The sequence below is a fragment of the Urocitellus parryii genome, chromosome 5 (genome assembly GCF_045843805.1).
Source record: "Urocitellus parryii isolate mUroPar1 chromosome 5, mUroPar1.hap1, whole genome shotgun sequence".
NCBI classification, from domain to species: Eukaryota; Metazoa; Chordata; class Mammalia; order Rodentia; family Sciuridae; genus Urocitellus; species Urocitellus parryii.
The window spans coordinates 75,228,844-75,242,216 of NC_135535.1; the positions used below are offsets into that span (position 1 = coordinate 75,228,844).

General features: G+C 35.2%; 1 protein-coding gene across 1 annotated transcript in view; it reads right to left on the bottom strand.

Moving 5' to 3' along the window:
• Positions 1 to 13,373, bottom strand: part of Redic1 (regulator of DNA class I crossover intermediates 1) — a 91,268-nt gene that overhangs the window by 26,364 nt on the left and 51,531 nt on the right. The window lies entirely within an intron of this gene.

The following is a 13,373-nucleotide window of genomic DNA, read 5'->3' on the forward strand; positions in this document are numbered from 1 at the left end:
AACATACGGGATGAAAAAGGTAATATCACAACAGACACTACAGAAATACAGAAGATACTTAGAAAGTATTTTGAAACCCTATGTTCCAATAAAATAGAAGATAGTGAAGATATCGATAAATTTCTTAAGTCATACGATCTGCCCAGATTGAGTCAGGAAGACACACACTATTTAAACAGACCAATAACAAAGGAAGAAATTGAAGAAGCCATCAAAAGACTACCAACCAAGAAAAGCCCTGGACCGGATGGGTATACAGCAGAGTTCTACAAAACCTTCAAAGAAGAATTAATACCAATACTTTTCAAGCTATTTCAAGAAATAGAAAAAGAAGGAGCTCTTCCAAATTCATTCTATGAGGCCAACATCACCCTGATCCCGAAACTAGACAAAGACACTGCAAAGAAAGAAAACTACAGACTAATATCTCTAGTGAACTTGGATGCAAAAATTCTCAATAAAATCCTGGCGAATCGAATACAAAAACATATCAAAAAAAATTGTGCACCATGATCACGTAGGATTCATCCCTGGGATGCAAGGCTGGTTCAATATACAGAAATCAATAAATACTATTCACCACATCAATAGACTTAAAGACAAGAACCATATGATCATCTCGAGAGATGCAGAAAAAGCATTTGACAAAGTACAGCATCCCTTTATGTTCAAAACACTAGAAAAACTAGGGATAACAGGAACTTACCTCAACATTGTAAAAGCTATATATGCTAAACCTCAGGCTAGCATCATCCTAAATGGAGAAAAACTGAAGGCATTCCCTCTAAAATCTGGATCAAGACAGGGATGCCCTCTATCACCACTTCTATTCAATTTAGTTCTTGAAATACTAGCCAGAGCAATTAGACAGACAAAAGAAATTAAAGGCATAAAAATAGGAAAAGAAGAACTTAAATTATCGCTATTTGTGGATGACATGATAATATATTTAACAGACCCAAAAGGGTCAACAAAGAAACTGCTAGCGTTAATAAATGAATTCAGCAAAGTGGCAGGATATAAAATCAACATGCATAAATCAAAGGCATTCCTGTATATCAGCAACAAAACTTCTGAAATGGAAATGAGGAAATCCACTCCATTCACAATATCCTCAAAGAAAATAAGATACTTGGGAATCAACCTAACAAAAGAGGTGAAAGATTTATACAATGAAAACTACAGAACCCTAAAGAGAGAGATAGAAGAAGATCTTAGAAGATGGAAAAATATACCCTGTTCATGGATAGGCAGAACTAACATCATCAAAATGGCGATATTACCAAAAGTTCTCTACAGGTTTAATGTGATGCCAATTAAAATCCCAAAGGCATTTCTTGTACAAATAGATAAAGCAATCATGAAATTCATATGGAAAAACAAAAGACCCAGAATAGCAAAAGCAATTCTAAGCAGGAAGTGTGAATCTGGAGGTATAGCGATACCAGAGTTCAAACTGTACTACAAAGCAATAGTAACAAAATAGTAACAAAAACAGCATGGTACTGGTAACAAAACAGGCAGGTGGACCAATGGTACAGAATAGAGGACACAGAGACCAATCCACAAAATTACAACTTTCTTATATTTGATAAAGTGGCTAAAAGCATGCAATGGAGGAAGGATAGCATTTTCAACAAATGGTGCTGGGAAAATTGGAAATCCATATGCAACAAAATGAAACTCAAAAAATTAAACAATAAGATAACAAATAACCCAATCAACAAATGGGCCAAGGACCTGAACAGACACTTCACAGAGGAGGACATACAATCAATCAACAAGTACATGAAAAAATGCTCACCATCTCTAGCAGTCAGAGAAATGCAAATCAAAACCACCCTAAGATACCATCTCACTCCAGTAAGATTGGCAGCCATTATGAAGTCAGACAACAATAAGTATTGGCGAGGATGTGGGGAAAAGGGTACACTTGTACACTGCTGGTGGGACTGCAAATTGGTAAGGCCTATTTGGAAACCAGTATGGAGATACCTGGGAAAGCTGGGAATGGAACCACCATTTGACCCAGCTATCGCCCTCCTCGGACTATTCCCTGAGGATCTTAAAAGAGCGTACTATACGGATACTGCCATATCAATGATCATAGCAGCACAATTCACAATAGCTAGACTGTGGAACCAACCCAGATGCCCTTCAATAGATGAATGGATAAAAAAAAATTGGCATCTATACACAATGGAGTACTACGCAGCAATAAAAAATGACAAAATCATAGAATTTGCAGGGAAATGGATGGCATTAGTGCAGATTATGCTAAGCGAAGCTAGCCAATCCTTAAAAAACAAATGCCAAATGTCTTTTTTGATATAAAGAGAGCAACTAAGAACAGAACAGGGAGGAAGATCATGAGAAAAAGATTAACATTAAACAAAGACAAGTGGGGGGAGAGAAAGGGAGAGAGAAGGGAAAGCATATGGAAATGGTAGGAGACCCTCAATGTTACACAAAATTGCATAGAAGAGGTTGTGAGGGGAAAGGGGAGGAAACAAAGGAGAGAAATGAACAACAGCAGATGAGGTAGAGAGGGAAGATGGGAGGGGAGGGGAGGGGGGATAATAGGGGATAGGAAAGGTAGCAGAATACAACAGTCACTAATATGCCATTATGTAAAAATGTGAGTGTGTAACCGATGTGATTCTGCAATTTGTATTTGAGGTAAAAATGGGAGTTCATAACCCAATTGAGTCAAATGTATGAAAGATGATATATCATGAGCTTTGTAATGTTTTGAGCAACCAATAAAAAAATATAAAAAAATTAAAAATAAATAAAATAAAGGTGTTGTGTCCACTGAAAACTACAAAAATAAATATTAAAAAATTCTCTTTCTTTTTAAAAAAAAGAAAAATATATAACATATAGTTATTACCAACAAGAAATTTACAGTACAGAAGAGGAAGGAAAAATAACAAAGTGATCAGTGTTATCCTATAGCCAAATTGAAAATCTACAATAGTAAATAGAAGAGATTCTTTTGCTTTAGAAAAATCAAATAGGTGGCATTTGGAGACAATGTTGATATTAATTCTAGAGATGACAAAAATGATGCTCAAGAACTAAAAGTCTTATTAAGGCAAATCAGTACAATTTCTTTAATATTTTTCCTATAAGAATAAAATTATAGACAAAAACATACAAATTATCTAATTAAACCTTTTACATGTGTTCAGCAAGCATTTATTGTATGCCTACTGTGTTGTAGAAAAGTGAGAGCTTAAACTCTCGTGAAGACACACAATAAATAATTAATAATAAGAATGATGAATAAGAACTAAAGAAGAAATAGAAAGGATAATTATGGATGCTTTGAGATCAGATAACAGAACAGCTTGTATTGGAGGTCAAGGTTCAGATAGTTTCATCAGGAGAATCCCTACTATGGAAGTAATAAATAAGCTGAAGATATAAAATAGTTAGACATGTAAAGAAGGGCATAGCAGAGAAATGGCATAAGCATCTCAAATGCAAGATCTGTAGCATGTTTGAGAAAGAGAAGAAGAATAAAGCTGGAATAGAAGCATTAAAATGAATTTTTGACCAAACAAAAAGGTACAACAGGGCTCAGAATATGCAGAGTATGATTTTTATAAAGAACAATAAGAAATCAATCAAATTTCCAAGTTCAAAAATAAAACTGTCTTCTGTCATGGATACACTAGTCTGGGGATACATCAGTTGATTTTTGAATGTTGAACCAACCCAGTATACTTGAATATATCCTACTTGGTTGTAGTATACTAGAAAAAGAAAATATCAATTTGACTCCTAGGGAAAGAATGAATTCCAGGATTTCCATCTTCCAAAAATGAAATGAGAGATGAGATTTACCCTCCCAACTGACATAATTTAAAAATTGGCAAAACATATGGGACAAGGCTGGGGGTATGCCTCAATGGTACATTTACCTAGCATTCTTGAGACCCTGGGTTTGATCCCCTAGACCACCAAAAAATAATGAAGTGTATGTGTTTGTGTATATATGTATATGTGTGTATATATATGACAACAGTTTTCAAACATAAGACAAGGTGGAGCAAGATAATTATCCTGTAGAGAGGATCCAAGTCATAGGACACGGATGGGGGACATAAAGCTAGCTGATTCCCTTTCTTTAGAAACAAAGCTGGGGATCCAGGAAAACTAAAGAGAATAGAGTTCACAGGTTAGAACAGCATAAAAGAGAGTGCTTCAAAGACAGAACTCCAAATACATAGTAGATTCTTCTCAAATTTTCAGCTAAGCACTGATCGGCACATGCATGTGAAAGAATTACCCACTGCTGGGAAAAGAACCACTCAACACAAGAAGATAGAATAATCCCAGGAGTTTATGCAGGACTAGAAAAATTCTATGCTCCCATCCAACAGAATAGACAAACTCATAATGCAAGAAAAATCAACAAAGTATTCAGCAGGGTATCACCCCAGCAGTGGGACAAAATCAGCTATATAATAAGGCTTATGGGTTCTTTGATAGGTCTTTTAAGTCCTCAAAGTTTAAAAGTTAGCAAATAAGCTTGAAAATCCCAGAAGGAAGAAAATCTCTGATTAAAACTTATTATTTCTACAAATACCAAAATTTCCAACAAGCAAAATGATAAAGGTTTACAATATATATAGAATCTAAACACAATTACCAAGAAGACAAAACCAGCAGAAAATTGTCATTCATAATGAGGAACAAAATCAATTATTAGATATAAACCAAAAATAACACACATATAATTCACAGATAAGAGCATTATATAAGTTATCATCACTATATTTTCTACATTTAAGAAGACAGAGGAAAGCTGAGAATATTTAAATATATAGAAGATATAAAGAATAGGTGATATCAATTATCTAGACATGAAAAATACTCTGGATAGGATGACCAGCAGATTAGACAGCAAAGGAGATGAAATTAATAACTCTGAAAATACAGTAAGATATTCTACTTTAAATGAAACAATGAGAGACTTAAAAAACTCAAAAAAAAAAAATACCAGCATCAGGGAACTGTGATACAACTTCAAGTAGATAATTTATTAATTTGAGTTCCCAAAGGACAATGCTGTTGTTTAAGTGTTAACCAAAGGTTCCTGTTTTAAAGGCTTAGTTCTCAGCCTGTGATGTTATTAAGAGGTGTTATGGTTTGTAAAAATCAATCATGAATTCAATGGCAAACTGTCAAACTGCCCAATATTTCAGCTATTTGAGACTATAATATTAATTGAAGCAAGCACAAACATTTGGAAATTTCACAAAGAGATCTGAAAAACAAATAGTCATAATGGGCTTGGATAAACTTCCAGATACCTCTGGTAGTTCAGAAGGCTATACACATGTGCAAAGTTGTGTGTACACTCAGGAAAGATCAGATACATCCTCAAGTATCTACTCATCCCTGGCTTGCTGTGAGGTTTTGTACACAAAAGATTTGGTAGCTCAAGGTGTTTAAACAAAACCTCAGACCAACACTGTTGACCTCTAAGCAGTGCTAGGAGGGAAATATACAGCTTTAAATGCCAATATCAGAAAAGAAGAAACATACCAAATCATTTGGTTAAGAATGTATTTTAAGAAACTAGAAAAAGACAGGCAAACTCAACCCAAAGCAAGCAGAGAAAAAAATAGACCATAATAATAAAAAAAAAAAATGAGGGCTAGGATTGTGGCTCAGTGATGGAGTGCTTGCCTAACACATGTGGGGCCCTGGGTTCGATCCTAAGCACCACATAAAAATACATAAATAAAATAAAGGTATTGGGCCCAACTACAACTAAAAAATAAATATTTAAAAAAATAAAATAAATGAATTCATTATTAAGTTTTGCCACTAAGAAAAGTCCAGGTACAAATGGCATCACTAGTGAATTCTATGAAATATTTATAGAAGGAAAAATATCAATCTTCCACAATTTTTTTCCAATCATTCCATCAGAGAAAAAAAAACACTTTCCCAACTCATTCTATAATCCCAGTATTACTCTGGTACCCAAGCCATACAAAGATACAACAAGAAAATTTGAGACCAATTTCCTTTATGAATATAGACACAGAAATCATCAACAAAATTATTAGCAAACCAAATACAGCTATATGGGTAAGATTATATACCATGATCAAGCAGCTTTTATCTCAGGAATGCAAGGTGGTTTACCATCTTAAAGCAAGTTAATATATATTAATAAATGGGAAAAACTACATGGAAGTCACAGAAACAACATTTGACTAAATCCATGATACAAGTTCTCATGATTTTATCCATGATAAAAGCTCTCAATAAACTATAAATAGATAATTCTCAAATTCATAAAGGGCATCTACAAAAACAAATAAACAAACCCAAAACACCTGCAAACAACATCATATTTAAAGACTGAACAATGCAAGCATCTCTGCTCTTGCCATTGCTCTTAAGGACTTTTGTGTTAGAGGTTTGTCGGAGACCAGCTCCAACAGGGGGTCTCAGGAGACGAACGGATGGTGAGGAGTCGGCGAAAGAGGGGGTGGAGAAACAACACAGACACCAAAGTGAAGGTGTTGATCCCAATCTTTACTTGTGAAGTTGATCATATATACTTTTCATTTTGGCAGGCTTACAGTATTTTGTGGTTACAAAACAGTAATCATTATTCAAAGAAACAAAATATTACATAGTTACAATTAGAATAGAAGAATGTATTTTGACTTATGCATAAGCAAGCATTTGTACTTTCAGTTGAGTTTTGCTTTGAGCTGTTTCTGCTTAGTTAACTTTTAATAATAGTTACAAATGTCCCAAACTATTGGCCTATACCTTGACTATTCTTTTCTTGACTTACTGACTGGAACCGGTGCCATGGTTACGGCAAGTGGTTGACTTGTTATTACTTTTAATCAAACAAAAGTAAGAGCACAAACCATTGTGCACAGAAACAAGAACAAGTTGCCCAGTACTAAGCACTAATCTATCTTCTCTAGATTTTAATTTAATTTCTCAAAAACTTCCCTGACAGGAATACAGGGAGTTTTTCATTAGACATTAACAATTTACACTCCACAGCTGAATCATTGCATTTAGAGCAAACAGATCTATGCTTTAGAAGTAGTTGCATTAATTGGGAAAGTCATGATTTTTCCTTCATACTTAATGGTCATATGAGAAATCACAACTATACTTATTAAAGGAATACAAAAACAAACCAGCCCATTCCCAGAAACATACTGCGCTCCTCCAGAGGATGGACGCCTTGCGCCATCCACCTCAGTAGGGCCTTGCCATTGCCTGAGTCAGGGGAGGGGCGCAGCATTTCCCCCTTTTTTATTTTTTAATTTGAGGTGTTCGATTTGGACGGAGATGCTTCTGATTGATTTCCAGACAAGTCTGAAGAGGACTGGAAGAATGAGACAAACAAGAACAATGAATAAAAAGCCAAAACCAATATTAATCATATATGACCACCAAGTACTATTGGAAATAGTTTTTTGTACATTTTTGTATAAGTCCGCTGCAAGGTCAGCTGTAGAGTCAGTAGATAAGTAAGCCTTACTTATATATTTTACTTGTTGTTGTAAATCTTGTATATTGGGGCCTATTTCAGTTTTATTCCAAATCCCTAATAAATGAGTTTGTACTTGATTCCATCCATATTTAGTTTGATTATATTCTAAGGGAGTAACACAGATCCATTTGAAATTAGCATGACATTTGGTTGTCATTTGAGTTTTTATATTTTGAATCTGGTTTCCTACATATAATAAAGCTTCCTCTAAGGCATTAACTCGAGCCTCCAATTTTTTATCTATTTTTTCTTGAATAGCCAATGCTAATGAAACATTATGAGATAAATCATTAACATGATGAGCAGTATGAATTTCTTTAACTAAAGCTGTAGTAGATAAAGCTAAAGAAGTAATAATTCCTATCAATGCTGTAATTCCTAAAATTAATGTTGCAACAAATCGCTTAGGTCTAATTAATTCATTAAATTTTTTAAGAATTTGTGACCCTTCATCATCATACCAATCATCATTAAGAAGGACAGGAATCATTACATAGGAAGGCTGATGTATAATTATAAAAGTAGTATAGTTTTTCGGAAGATTAGCATGTATACAATTAGTTAACATACATTGATCACAGGAAATAGAATAAACACTATTATTACGATTAATTGTCAAGGTATTATTATTACCTACTAAGATAGCATGAGGAGCATTAATGCAAGCACGAATATTGAAAGGTTCTGGAGTTTTACCAGGTCTGGTTAAAAGAACCATATTCGTAGCTGCAATTAATCTAAAGAGATCTGGGAAGTATGAAACCTTTCCATTAGGGAGCTCACTCTGAAATATGGGAGTGACCCAACCAGGTGAGAACCATCTATGAATAGGAGAACTTGTATACATTCCTTCAGTATGATTAAATTTTTGAAACTCAGTCTTAAAATAATTTTTATAATCAAAATGAGGGGCAGAAGCAGACCAATCATAGATCTTAACATCTGAAGACTTAGGCTGAAAGACTTGTGCCCTTTGCATAAATCCGCATTGAAACCAATGAGGAAATTCTTCCCAAGGATCAATCATATTATTCCAATAAAAATCTTTTTTGTTATTCTTTAATCCACATGGATCAATGGCTTCAGGTAATGTCTTATTAACATAGGTTTCATTAACTATATAATATCCTAAAGAAACCATTTCAAGGAGCCAAAGGCTCCTCTTTTTATTATCCATGTCTGGGAAGCCAGGAGGGCAATCAGTAAAATATTGTCTATAATTAATAGGCATACATCCTTGAGGGATGAATTTATTATCAGTAGCAAAGCAAATAGGAGTTTCTTCTATTAAACCCTTGAAATTAATATTATAGGACATCTTATGAGGAATAAGGGAATCAGAAATCCCTCCTAACAAATCAGGATTATCAGTAAACACCTTAATATTAAGTTTTCCCCAATCAGTAACTCTTAAAAGAGGAGGATCAGGAAAATAAGCCCAATAAGATTGATTAGCAGAAATCAGTGATACCTGACAGGATAAGAGTGCTAGCATAGCAAGAAACACTTTTTCAGGAGAGGCAGAGGCACCTTGGCTAACAACCAAGTTTTGTGCCTGACTGGTCAGATGTTTTATTTGACCCCAGGAAGGTAATTTTGATGTCAATGTTGTTCGTGCCTGTCGAGGGGAATGAAGGTGAAGATTAGTCATGTCCTCGGCAAGTTCTTCATCCTGGGTCGATGGCATCCTTGGGTATGGCTTGGGGAGGAACCTCCGCCTGCGATATGGGTGAGTCATAATGTCTGATGAGTCGATCTGGAATCCACAAAGGTGAAGTAGCGTCCTGTGGAAACACACAAGCATATCCTCTCCCTGATGTTAAGAGAATATCAGGTCCTTTCCACTGTCCAGTAAGAAGATCTTTCCATTTAACTAAAGGTTTTTGAGTTACTTTTTGCTCAGACCAATGACGTTGCATTGGAGTTAATTTAGAATCATTTACATTTAAATGATTAATGACAAATAGAGCATGTTGAAGAATTTGATGAGGAGAGCTATAATGTAGTTCCCCCTCTTTTAATTTATTAATTTGAGATTTTAAGGTCTGATGAGCTCTTTCCACTATGGCTTGTCCTTGTGGGTTATAGGGGATGCCTGTGGAATGAACTATGTTAAGTGTCTGACACAGGTGTTTAAAGGTTTTTGAAATATAAGCAGGAGCATTGTCTGTCTTAATATGAAGAGGTAATCCCATATATGCAAAGGAGGCAAAAAGATGTTGGGCAATATCCTTATAAGCTTCTCCAGTACGGGCTGTAGCAAAAATAACATGTGAGAAAGTATCCACACACACATGAACAAAAGATAACTTTCCAAACTCTTGAATATGAGTAACATCCATCTGCCACAATTTGTTGGGTAATAAACCCCTAGGGTTGACACCCATCTGTGGAGAAGGAAAGTGAGTAGGACAGATTTGACATTGTTTAACAATTTGTCTAGCTTGTTCTTTAGTTATATGAAACTGTGCTCTAAGAGCAGCAGAATTTTGATGATGTAATTGATGATCTTTAGTAGCTTGTTCAATAACGTTATAAACAGTCCTAGTTAATAAATCAGCTTTAGCATTTCCTGCCACTAAAGGTCCAGGTAAGTTAGAATGTCCTCTAATATGTCCAATAAAAAATTTATAGGATCTCTGTAATATTAATTTTTGTAACTTTTGTAATATATTAACAATTGATGAATGAGAGGACAAAGAAGATGTTTCTATGGCTGGAAAGAGATTAACTATATATTGGGAATCAGTATAAAGATTAAAAGGCTGTGTAACCTTTTCAAAAGCAGTTATAATAGCAATTAATTCCGTCCTTTGAGCAGAGGTTTCAGTTGTTTGTTGGACTATTGGCTCTTGGTCATCTATAATAGTAACAGCTATTCCATTAGAGGATCCATCTGTAAAAATTAGAGAAGCCTGATCAAGGGGCACATGAGAAAAGTTTTTAGGAAAAATAGTATTTACCTTAGTCATAAAATGTAGTAATGGGTGGTTAGGCAAATGAAACAATATTTCTCCATAGAATCCCTGTAATGCTATAGGCCATTCATCATTAACATTTAATAAGAAATCTAATTGTTCCTTTTTATATGGAATAATAATGGAGGATGGATCTCGTCCAAAGAGCTCTCTACTTCGAAGTCTACCTTTACAAATTAATGATGACACCTGGGTGGGATATGAAATATTAATCTTTTTTGGAGTAGAAGGCAAATGAACCCATTCTAAAGGATCATCCTGCCATAGGCATCCAGTAGGAGTGTATGAGGTCTGTAAGATTATTAACATCCAGGGCTTATTATAGTCTATTTGTTGTAAATAATGATCTGAAATAGCCTTCTCCACCTTAAATAAAGCCTTCTTTCCCTCAGGAGATAATTGTCTAGGTGAATTTGGATTTGAATCTCCCTGTAAAATTTCAAATAAAGGTTTAAGGTCAGCAGTGGTTAATTTTAAGTAAGGCCTAATCCAATTAATATCCCCAAGAAGTTTTTGAAAATCATTTAAAGTACGTAAAGAATCAACCCTAATCTGTATTTTTTGAGAAGTTATATTGTTGGAATTAATTAATCTTCCTAGGTAAGAAAAAGGAGCCTGAGTTTGAATTTTATCAGGAGCAATTTTTAAACCCCAGTCTTGTAAACTTGTAATCATAAAATTAAGCATTTGCTGGAGTATCAAATAATCAGCATGAGCTAATAAAATATCATCCATATAATGAATTATATATCCAGATGGAAACTTATTTCTCGTGGAGACTAAGGCTGCATCAACAAACTTTTGACATAAGGTGGGGCTATTTTTCATTCCCTGAGGCAAAATTTTCCATTGAAATCTTTGATAAGGTCTTTGTAAATTTGGGGAAGGCAGACTAAAAGCAAAATGTTTACAATCCTGTTTGGATAAAGGAACTGTAAAGAAGCAATCTTATAAGTCTATCACCACTATGTTACAATCTTTAGGTATAGCAGTAGGAGATGGGAGACCCAGGTGTAAGGCTCCCATAGTTTTCATAGTTTTATTTAAAGCTCTAAGGAGGCTCTGGAGACACAGAAACTAACAAATTGGGTGGCCAATCAGAGATATGATATCGAGCTGCAGCCTCCTCTAAGTCCTCCTGATCTTGAGGAGAAAGTTGTTCGTCCTCCTCTTCATCCCCTTGTTCATCATCAGATTGAGACTGTTTTTGAGGGGATGTAGTTTTATAAAATCTAGATGTAGCAGCAGCCCCAATTAAGGGGGTTTGTTCAGACTCAGTCACTTGACGAGCCAAACAAACTGCCTCATGGGTCGGATCCAAAGCATCTTTAAAAACATTCCATAATGCAAAAGCATCTACAGGAATATTTTCTGGCCCATGATGATCATAATAAACCTTCATCTCTTTACCTAGTTTTTTCCATGTTTCTAAATTCAAGGTTCCTTCCTCAGGGAACCAAGGAGAGCATTCTTGAATAAAATGAAAAAAATGTCTTAACTGCTTAGAAGAAACTGAAATGCCCCGTTTTTGGAGCATATGCTTAGCTATATCAATAAAGAGTCCTCTTTCTTTAGACTCTTTATGGCCCATGACTTCTCAAAATAAGTTCTCTGATTACTTACCCTTCACTTACTTAGCACCTTGCTAAGGGGTCTGCAGTACCCTAGGTAAGATCCTATCCTCACCCGAAAACTTCTCAATGAAATGAATGCATCAGACTTACGGATTACCGATCGTCCCTGTTCGGGGGGCGCCAGATGTCGGAGACCAGCTCCAACAGGGGGTCTCAGGAGACGAACGGATGGTGAGGAGTCGGCGAAAGAGGGGGTGGAGAAACAACACAGACACCAAAGTGAAGGTGTTGATCCCAATCTTTACTTGTGAAGTTGATCATATATACTTTTCATTTTGGCAGGCTTACAGTATTTTGTGGTTACAAAACAGTAATCATTATTCAAAGAAACAAAATATTACATAGTTACAATTAGAATAGAAGAATGTATTTTGACTTATGCATAAGCAAGCATTTGTACTTTCAGTTGAGTTTTGCTTTGAGCTGTTTCTGCTTAGTTAACTTTTAATAATAGTTACAAATGTCCCAAACTATTGGCCTATACCTTGACTATTCTTTTCTTGACTTACTGACTGGAACCGGTGCCATGGTTACGGCAAGTGGTTGACTTGTTATTACTTTTAATCAAACAAAAGTAAGAGCACAAACCATTGTGCACAGAAACAAGAACAAGTTGCCCAGTACTAAGCACTAATCTATCTTCTCTAGATTTTAATTTAATTTCTCAAAAACTTCCCTGACAGGAATACAGGGAGTTTTTCATTAGACATTAACAATTTACACTCCACAGCTGAATCATTGCATTTAGAGCAAACAGATCTATGCTTTAGAAGTAGTTGCATTAATTGGGAAAGTCATGATTTTTCCTTCATACTTAATGGTCATATGAGAAATCACAACTATACTTATTAAAGGAATACAAAAACAAACCAGCCCATTCCCAGAAACATACTGCGCTCCTCCAGAGGATGGACGCCTTGCGCCATCCACCTCAGTAGGGCCTTGCCATTGCCTGAGTCAGGGGAGGGGCGCAGCAGAGGTTATGGTCAGTGTAGCAAGGAAAGGAAAAAAAAAAGTAAACGGTATCCAGATTGAAAAGGTAAAAATTTCTTGACTTATAGATGACATAATGCACTATGGTGAAAATCCAAAAGAATCCACTAACCTATCTACAAGAGCTAATAATTATTTCAGCAAAGTCAAAGGATGTGAGATGAATATATGATAATTAATTGTATTTTTATATACTAGTATAGGGGCAAAGGGAAA